Source organism: Clarias gariepinus, chromosome 26 (genome assembly GCF_024256425.1).
Source record: "Clarias gariepinus isolate MV-2021 ecotype Netherlands chromosome 26, CGAR_prim_01v2, whole genome shotgun sequence".
Taxonomy (NCBI): Eukaryota; Metazoa; Chordata; class Actinopteri; order Siluriformes; family Clariidae; genus Clarias; species Clarias gariepinus.
The window spans coordinates 16,485,971-16,495,272 of record NC_071125.1 but is presented as its reverse complement, the minus strand read 5'-3'; the positions used below and the strand labels follow the sequence as shown (position 1 = coordinate 16,495,272).

General features: G+C 34.5%; 4 non-coding genes across 4 annotated transcripts; 2 read left to right on the top strand and 2 right to left on the bottom strand.

Moving 5' to 3' along the window:
* Window positions 1–328: 328 nt before the first annotated feature.
* Window positions 329–538, bottom strand: LOC128514535 (small nucleolar RNA U3). Its single transcript, XR_008356493.1, has one exon. It is a non-coding gene; the product is annotated as a small nucleolar RNA U3 (small nucleolar RNA).
* A 1,400-nt stretch (window positions 539–1,938) lies between these two features.
* On the top strand, window positions 1,939–2,151 carry LOC128514559 (small nucleolar RNA U3). The gene has a single exon (XR_008356511.1). It is a non-coding gene; the product is annotated as a small nucleolar RNA U3 (small nucleolar RNA).
* Window positions 2,152–5,488: 3,337 nt separating this feature from the next.
* LOC128514540 (small nucleolar RNA U3) lies at window positions 5,489–5,695 on the bottom strand. The gene has a single exon (XR_008356498.1). It is a non-coding gene; the product is annotated as a small nucleolar RNA U3 (small nucleolar RNA).
* A 2,227-nt stretch (window positions 5,696–7,922) lies between these two features.
* Window positions 7,923–8,135, top strand: LOC128514576 (small nucleolar RNA U3). The gene has a single exon (XR_008356527.1). It is a non-coding gene; the product is annotated as a small nucleolar RNA U3 (small nucleolar RNA).
* The last annotated feature ends 1,167 nt before the right edge of the window (window positions 8,136–9,302 follow it).

Below are 9,302 nucleotides of genomic sequence, written 5' to 3'. Positions count from 1 at the left end.
AGATCCTTACACTGTTTACTAATTTCCTAACTAAGTTCCATCAGTTAAAAGCTGTTAAGAAGCACAACTGTTTTGTGGAGAAGTTCCTTTAACCAATATTTTCTAAGTAGGCTATAGGAAATTTTATTTTATTTATTTCCTTAAGTAATTTAGTCTTACATTTAAACATATTACACTTGCATTCTGTCATATTTATATTTTCTAACAAACAAAAGGCAAGTTTTAATACTTCAGTTATTATTAGATTTTATATCAATTCTGTCTTACTCCTGTGCTCATCTCAAACAGAATTTCTGAGCAAAACAAATCTTTAAACCCATTTTTCAAAATCACTCTGATCATGTACTTTTCTTTTGATGTCTTTCAAAGACACAACGCCCATCAACAATTATAGCTTATGCATAATAAACTCGCTATAATCTGATTCATACTCAGAAAAGTACATCATAACTCATCATTGTGATTAGGGAGACGTAACACTTTCCAACCACATTACCTAGTTAGGAACTATAGTAATGATCCCTGAAAGTATAGTCTTACCTTCTTCTTCCCTCAGACACTCATTGACCCCAAATAACACAGAATTCATGAAAATGGTAGATGTTAGCCTCTACATTAAACAAAAACACTTACACAGCAATTCACGAGCAAATAATCTGTAAAACAATTACAGTAATAATTTTTTCATACATCTTGTAAACTAATAAAGTATTTTTGTTATACGTGTTTCAATATAGTACATTTCATAATAGTATTAGTTTTTGTTTAAAAAACTAGTCAACATTTAATTTCCATAGTGTGGAAATTTCACAGCAGCAGCAAGTACAGTATCTGAGGTGCTTACAATACCAGGATAAGGCACTGAGAAGTTACATCTGCGTTGGTGCCATTGCAGGATGTCCTGAATAGTGGAATTTTGTCAAAGGAAAGCAGACAGTACACTTAATAAGTGCCCTGCAGTGCCACCAAGGCAGACATCACTTTTCTATTATTATTATTATTATTATTATTATATGAGACATGTGCTCCCTGAAAAGTGAGCGAAGCAAAAATCTCTGTTTCATCATTACATGGAAATGCTGCTTTGAGACAGTGACAATTGTTAAAAGCACTGTACAAATAAAATTGAATTGAATTGAAATTAAAATATCTTTAGGTCAAGACTCATTGGCAGTTATTACAAACACTAGACTGGAGATGTGGCTGGCAAGGGTGGAACAACCAAGTATTAGGTTTAGGGGCAATAACTTTTCACATAGAGATCGGCAGGTTTGGAATATTTTTCATTAATAAATGAAATCATAATTTAAATACTGTATTTTATGTCGTGTTTCATCCAATATATTTAGAATTAATTAAATATTCTTACATTTCATTCAGTTTTCTTATGAATAATTGCCTTAACCTTATGTCATATAGACACAGTGTATTCCTGGAAATGTAGTTGAGTAAAAGAACAAAATACTCGACCCAAGTACAAATCCTCTAAAACAATACTTTAGTATACTTTTTGTTTTTAGCATAGTTTAGGTGAATTGCTGTGTTTTGGTATAATCTAAAATTCACCCTTTTCATGATTTATGTGTTATTTGCGGACCTTAAGTGTTTTAGGAATAAAAGAAAAAGTGTATTTCTAGGGAAAATGTTTACTAAAAGATATATAATCTTATAAAATCTCTCTGTGTTTGTAAAAATAAGAACTTTGTAAGACTAACTAAAAGTGCACGTTATACAACATTGTTTGGCAAAATCTTTAGTGATGCTTGATTCAAAGTACAAATCATCTAAAATAATGCTTAGATGCAGTAAGGATAGTTTGTATTTTTAGCATAGTTCATGTGGATTTCTGTATAGTTGTTTAAGTATAGAAGTTAAAACCTACCATTTTCATGATTTTTGTGTTATTTAAGGTCAGTGAGTGTCTGTGGGTGAAAAGGTAAGACTATACTTTCAGGGATCATTTCTATAGTTTCTAACTAGGAAATGTGATTGGAAAGTGTTACGTCTCCCTAATCACGATGATGAGTTATGATGTACTTTTCTGAGCATGAATCAGATTATAGCTTTGTGTTTCATGGATGAGCTATAATTGTTGATGAGTGTTCTCTGTCTTTAAAAGACATCAGAAGAAAAGTACATGATCAGAGTGATTTTGTCTATTTTCTTTTAAAAACAATTTTTTATAACAATAATTTTAATAGGTTGTTATGGAATCTGATATTATTTCATGTGTAAAACTTCTCATTTATGAAGTTTGTTGAGTTACAATAAAGGTGAGCAAGTGTGTTATCTTTAACAGTCTGACTAAAGGTCTGACAAATTATGAATAAATTGATTTTGTAGTTATGCCTTAATAATGTCAGGTTTCATTTGAAATATTCACATTTATAGTTTTCATTTAACACATCCAGACAGTTCTTAATGAAATCTAAAAGTAAAATTTCCACAGCATCAGCAACAGGTTATCCCTGCAAGGGGAACTAAAGTACACGGTGAATTAAGTACCTTGCAATGTCATTAACACATCGATTGTGTTAGCAACAAAAATGACAAATTAACCAATAAGAAGCTATCTTCCTACTGTAGCATTGTCAATCTGTGATTTGTCAGAACTATGTCAAGAGAATCCAGGATTGAAGGATTAACAAATAGGATGAGGTTGCTGTTGTCCCGCCAACCAACTGTAAAGTCAGATGCCCTTCTACATCACTGTAAGTCCGTGGTTCTCAAAGTGTGGGGAATACAGACATGACAGGTGGGGTGCAATGAACGGGAGGAAATTAGTGGAAAATAATAGGAAAGTATCTATTCTAATTCATATGGAACTCCAAAGTGTTTTAAAATAAATAAATAGGACATGATGAAATAAATAACTCTATGAATAACTAAGACACATCTATTTAATATGAGAATGATATTGTGAAATACTGTAATGGAACATATTTTGAAAAAAAGCATATCATTGTTAAATATATTGCACTCTGCCATATAAATTTACTTATTATTATGAAATAATATTTTATGGTCATTATTTTTCCCTATAACAGAGATTATTGCAGAGGCATTTTATTTAATTCATGCTGTTTTTATTTTAAAATCTCCTTTTTTACAAAGGCCTATTTATTTCATAATGCGACTTTTCAGCAGAATGAGTCGTTCTGTCAATCAGCGTCAGTGGGTTGGACCTGCGCGCCTATTGGCTGATCCTTTAACATCGATTAGTTTCCCTGGATACCTGCTCCGCTGCTACAGCTAGCAATAATGTGCTAGGCAGTGGCGGACTGGCCGTCTGGTGAGCTCAGCTGTGCTGCCCCCAACGCTCTATTGTTTTACCCTTTTCTTTACTTTTACTGTATGTTTTGTATTATAACTTTTTGACGCTGAAAAAGGCTGATAAAGTTTTTGTGCTGAATGCTATTGTTGGCTCTGAACTCTTTTTTTCCCCCACGCAAGTTTGTGTGCATGTAAATGTATTGTAATCCTACTCCATACGTGTTCTGAAACCACGCCCCCTTTTACTTTTAATTTACAGAGGGAGAGAGATGGATCCTTTCTCAATACAACAAAGAATGAATAATTGCCATGGATGAAAATTGTCAAAAAAAGAAAAGGTGGAGCTGAAAATTTATGCGACAAGAAGAATAAGCTTTAAAAGCAGATGCTGTGAAAATCTTCAAATTAACAGATTATGCCTTTGGCGTGAGGGGAAATTAAAGTTCCGCAGGCTCTGACAGCTTTAACATTACGGTCAGGGACAGCGAGTCTGGATCCAGCAGCCTCAGGGTCAGGGATGATGATGACCAGCACCTCTCCCCTTCTATACCCGAGCCAAGTGAAAATCAACTGAACAGATAAACTTGAATAAAATCAAAGGCAGCATTAGCTCGGGCTAGTAAACTAGTTACTCATTTTAATTATGATTGTAGACAATATTAATTCAAAATAAGGCTGAGAAAATATTATTTTGAAATAATATTGACTACAATAATAATTACTAGCATAAGCTGATGCTGCTACTGAGTTTATTCCAGATGACCTGTTCAGTTTGATTGGCATCATTTTCACTCTGGTAGAGAAGGGGAGATGTGTTGGTCATCATTATCAGGCACTGGTTCATCATCACTGACAGCTTACACTGATGAGTGGTATATCTTACACTGACTGCATCAAGATGACACCGCCCCCCCGACCTGCTAAAATATTGTTTTTATAGTTTTATATGTTGTTTGTCTTAATGTTCTTTCCTTTGTTTTACAAATATGACCCAATATACACTACCGTTCAAAAGTTTGGGGTCACTTGCAAATTTCTTTGTTTTTGTTTAGTGATTTATTTTCTACATTCTACAACAATACTGGGGATTTCAAAACTATAAAATAACACATATGGAATTAGGTAATTATGTAACAACAAAAAGAACAGTTAGTTGTTATTTTACACAATTGTCAGCCTTTCTGTAATAGTTCTTGCAAGAACATTATTGTCAAGTGCATTTGCAAAATCCGTCAAGCACCATAATGAAACTGGCTCTCATAAAGACCATCCCAGGAGGGCGAGACCAAAACCTACCTCTGCCACAGACGAGAAGTTTATTTAGAGTTATCAGCCTGAAAAATGACCAATTAACAGCAACTCAGATTAGAGGCATTATAAAATCTTTACAAAGCGTAAGTGGCAGACAAATCTCAATATCAACTGTTTAAAGGAAATTAATGCATTTTTGGACGCCTTCAGCATTTCTTTACAATGTAGAAAAAAATAAAAATCAGGAACGATCATGAAGTTAGAAAGTGACCCCAAACTTTTGAACTGTAGTGTATGTTCAGTAATACTTCAAATAATATGCTTAAAAAGCATTTTTTTTTTCTGTATTGCGTTATATTTTTATACTAGTAAGTTGTGTGCTAAGTCAAAAGTCATGGAAGATGGCCGACTGGTGTCAACTTCAGTCAGTTCTGCTTATTTTAGCAGATCAGATAGAGAGGGATAATTTACCAGTAAACACTGCACTGCCACCTACTGCATATAATACGTATTGCACCAAATCGATACTTCATGCGCTATTTATCATATATATGATATCAACAGCCCACTGTCTGAACCGCTGGCTTGACACATCAAAAGTGCTTCAAAATTTGTGTCATTGGACAGATCCTTACACTGTTTACTAATTTCCTAACTAAGTTCCATCAGTTAAAAGCTGTTAGGAAGCACAACTGTTTTGTGGGGAAGCTCCTTTAACCAATATTTCTTAAGTAGGATATAGGAAATTTTATTTCCTTTAGTAATTTAGTCACACATTTAAACATATTACACTTGCATCCTGTCATATTTTTATTTTCTAAGAAACAAAACAGATGCCAGGTTTCAGCATTTCAGTTATCAGATTTTATAGAAATTCTGTTTTATTTCTGCGCTCATCTCAAACAGAATTTCTGAATAAAACAAAGCTAATCTTCAGACACATTTTTTGTCACAAGTTGTCAAAATCACTCTGATCATGTACTTTTCTTTTGATGGCTTCCAAAGACCTAACACTCAACAATTACAGCTTATGTATAATACACTCGCTATAATCTGATTCATACTCAGAAAAGTACATCATAACTCATCATTGTGATTAGGGAGACGTAACACTTTCCAACCACATTTCCTAGTTAGGAACTATAGTAATGATCCCTGAAAGTATAGTCTTACCTTCTTCTTCCCTCAGACACTCATTGACCCCAAATAACACAGAATTCATGAAAATGGTAGATGTTAGCCTCTACATTAAAACACCTACACAGCAATTCACAGGCAAGTAATCTGTAAAACAATTACAGTAATAATTTTTTCATACATCTTGTAAACCAATAAAGTATTTTTGTTATACGCTTTTCAATATAATACATTTCGTAATAGTATTAGTTTTTGTTTAAAAAAAACTATTCAACATTTAATTTTCATAGTGTGGAAATTTCACAGCAGCAGCAAGTACAGTATCTGAGGTGCTTACGATACCAGGATAAGGCACTGAGAAGTTACATCTGTGTTGGTGCCATTGCAGGATGTCCTGAATAGTGGAATTTTGTCAAAGGAAAGCAGAGAGTACACTTAATAAGTGCCCTGCAGTGCCACCAAGGCAGACATCACTTTTCTATTATTATTATAATTATAATAATAATTATTATTACTATTATTATTATATGAGACATTTGCTCCCTGAAAAGTGAGCAAAGCAAAAATCTCTGTTTCATCTTTACATGAAAATGCTGCTTTGAGACAGTGACAATTGTTAAAAGCACTGTTTAAATAAAATTGAATTGAATTGAAATTAAAATATCTTTAGGTCAAGACTCATTGGCAGTTATCACAAACGCTAGACCAAATATCTACAGTTAATAGACCTACAGTTAATATACATTCACATTATACATTGTGTGACTGTGACCATACCTAACTGCTATCTCTCCTCTTCTTCTCTTCCCCCCCCTCTTTCTTTTTCTTCTCTCCTCCTGTCCCCCCCTTTCACTCTTTCTCTCTCTCTCTGTCGAGCTACACATGTCGTTCCTGAGCTGCCAGTGATCCAGACTCCCTCTGCCCTCCGGACCTGTCTGACCCATCCTGGTGCCCCGCTTCTGGCTGAAGATCTCGTCACATGGATGCCCCGTGTGTCTCTCTGGGATGCGTCTGGTGTCTGGGAATGATTCTCTCTACCTAGAAAATGGTTCTGGCCTTGAATGGTGTTTGCAACTGTTTCACTGGGGACTTGACAGTTCGATAGTTCAGGACTGGAACTTCTTACAAGTCTACCTGGGTCTTCAATAACTACCTGGACTCCATATTAACATCAATTAACATCAGCTATTATAGCTGAACTGCCTCCCACCCTACACACTGTATAAATGCAGATCATTTACTGCTTTCTGTTTCACCCAAATGAGGATGGGTTCCCTGTTGAGTCTGGTTCCTCTCAAGGTTTCTTCCTATTACCATCTCAGGGAGTTTTTCCTTGCCACTGTCGCCCTCGGCTTGCTCACTAGGGACAAACTGACCATTTTGATTCATACAAATTCACATTTCATACAAACTTAAATAATTCTTTTGACTATGTAAAGCTGCTTTGCGGCAATAAAAATTGCTAAAAGCACTATACAAATAAAATTGAATTGAATTGAATTGAATAGACTGGAGATGTGGCTGGCAAGGGTGGCACAACCAAGTATTAGGTTTAGGGGCAATTACTTTTTCACATAGAGGTCGGCAGGTTTGGAATATTTTTCATCAATAAATGAAATCATCATTTGAATATTGTATTTCATGTCAGATTTCATCCAATATATTTAGAATTAACTAAATATTCTTACATTTCATTCAGTTTTCTTATGAATAATTGCCTTAACCTCATGCCATATAGACACAGTGTATTCCTGGAAATGTAGTTGAGTAAAAGTACGAAATACTCGTCCCAAGTACAAATCCTCTAAAATAATCCTTTAGCATACTTTTTGTTTTTAGCAAAGTTTGGGTGAATTGCTGTGTTTTGGTATAATCAGAAAATTCACGATTTTCATGATTTTTGTGTTATTTGGGGTCCGTAAGTGTCAGGATTAAAAGAAAAAGTGTATTTCTAGGGAAAATATTTACCGAAAGATATATAATCTTATAAAATCTCTCTGTGTTTGTGACAGTAGGAACTTTGTGGGACTAACAAAAGTGCACGCTATACAACATTGTTTTGCAAAATTTTTAGTGATGCTTGATTCAAAATACAAATCATCTAAAATAATGCTTACAGTAGATGGAGTAAGGATAGTTTGTATTTTTAGCATAGTTCATGTGAATTTCTGTATAGTTGTTTAAGTATAGAAGCTAAAACCTACCATTTTCATGATTTTTGTGTTATTTGGGGTCAGTGAGTGTCTGAGGGGTGAAAAGGTAAGACTATACTTTCAGGGATCATTTCTATAGTTTCTAACTAGGAAATGTGATTGGAAAGTGTTACGTCCCCCTAATCACGATGATGAGTTATGATGTACTTTTCTGAGCATGAATCAGATTATAGCTTTGTGTTTCATGGATGAGCTATAATTGTTGATGAGTGTTCTCTGTCTTTTGAAGACATCAGAAGAAAAGTACATGATCAGAGTGATTTTATGAAAGAAAATTTTAAATCAAGTTTGAATCTTAGTTTTCTTTTCTATATGAAATACTATTTAAAACAAGCACAATAATTTCAGTAGTTTGTGATAAAATTTGGTACTTTTTCAAGTGCAAAACTCCCCGTTTATGAAGTTTGTTGAGTAAAAATAAAGATAAGCAAGTGTGGCATTTTTAATAGCCTGAGTAAAAGTTTGACAAATTATGTAATTAAATTGGTTTTCAACTGGTTTCCTACACAAGATGGTGGTTATGCCTTAAGGATGTCAGGTTTCATTTAAAATACTCACATTTATAGTTTACATTTAACACATCCAGACAGTTCTTAATGAAATCTAAAAGTGAAATTTCCACAGCATCAGCAACTGGTTATCCCTGCAAGGGGAACTAACACATCCATTATTTTTCTATTATTATTATTATTATTATTATATACAAAGAAATGCCTTCACATCAAAGCTCGTTGCCAGTTATCATGAATGCCTGGTTACAGTTTTTGGGGGGCAGGGGACAACCCTTCCTACTTTTGATATAGAGACAGGTTTGGCCATTTGTTCATTAATAAATCAAATCATCATTTAAAACCATATTTGGTATTTACTCAGATTATCTATGTGTATGGTGGCACGGTGGTTTAGTGGTTAACATTGTCATCTTGCACCTCCAGGGTCGAGGGTTCAATTTCCATGTTGAGTCTGAGTGCATGGAGTTTGCGGTTTCTTTCCATAATCCAAAGACATGCAGATTAGGCTGACTGGCATTCCCAAATTGCCTGTAGTGTGTAAATGAGCCTGTGAATGTGTGTACTGTATGTGTGTGCCCTGCGGTAATTTGGCACCCTGTCTAGAGTGTACCCCGCATTGTGCTATGTCTCTTGGTATAAGCTTCAGGCTCCCTGCGACCCTGTATACAGGACAAGGCAGTATAGATGATAAGTAAATGAGTAATGTTTGTGCATTTATCCTCCTGTCAGTAGCTTATAATCTCCCTGGACAACAATCGAATCACTCTTTCAGTCACCTTGAGGTAACTCTGGACAATCAACTGTCATTTTTCTAACATGTTGCTAATGTTACTTGTTCTTAACATTTTTTTATTTACCATGTTAGAAGAATTTCTCCATTTCCTTTAGAAGTATAATAGTGGCAAAATTTCCCAAA